Source organism: Apaloderma vittatum, unplaced genomic scaffold (genome assembly GCF_000703405.1).
Source record: "Apaloderma vittatum isolate BGI_N311 unplaced genomic scaffold, ASM70340v1 scaffold25785, whole genome shotgun sequence".
NCBI classification, from domain to species: Eukaryota; Metazoa; Chordata; class Aves; order Trogoniformes; family Trogonidae; genus Apaloderma; species Apaloderma vittatum.
This window is the reverse complement of record NW_009715799.1, coordinates 2856-3539: the sequence shown is the minus strand read 5'-3', so window position 1 is coordinate 3539 and position 684 is coordinate 2856. Positions and strand designations below refer to the sequence as shown.

At 63.2% G+C, this 684-nt stretch overlaps 1 protein-coding gene across 1 annotated transcript in view; it reads left to right on the top strand.

Annotated features, from left to right (window-relative positions):
* Window positions 1–684, top strand: part of NDOR1 (NADPH dependent diflavin oxidoreductase 1) — a 13051-nt gene that overhangs the window by 9641 nt on the left and 2726 nt on the right.

Here is a 684-nt window from a genome sequence, read left to right as displayed (position 1 = left end):
GGAGGCTGGGCCCGCGGCTCAGCTTGCTGCTGTGCAGAGCCCAGCGTGGTGAGACGTGCAGCAGAGGGCCTGGCCTCCATCACAGTGTCACCTTTGTCACGGAGGAGCCGTCTGGGCTGGCAGTGAATTCAGGCACGTTGGCAATCTTGTTCCTCTTGGGCAGGAGCCAGGGCCGTAGGCAGTTGCTTGGAAGCATGAAGTCTTGTGGATTAACTCTTTGGGAGCTCTTCTTGGCTGGGCTATACTGTGCCAAAAGCCAGTCCCTAAGCACAGCAGAGGCGCAGGGAGTGGGACCGAGGCTGTCCCTCCACACTTCCTGCCCTTCCAAGCTGTTTCCAGTCTCCAGCAGGGGACAGGGCTGGGACCAGCAGCCGAGGGGGTGGGGAAGGGTCTCTGCCCTGCAGCAATCTTGACGAGGGAGCCCACAGAGCCTCCTCTGCCCAGCCTGGCAGAGGAGAGGGCAGGAGGGGAGCCCTCGCAGGGACTCCCCAGCTCTGGAGCAGGCAGGGAGTAGCCAAAGGATTTGGAGGGGAGGGCACTACTTAGGGCACATTCCCCACCGAAGCTCCTGCTGCTGCACCCATCTCCCACCAACCCATCCCAGTGCACGGACATGAGGTGTGGGGATCCCTTTCCTGCTTCTCCCAGTGCCCCCTGCTCCGGGGGGGCTGTGCTGCCCCGAGC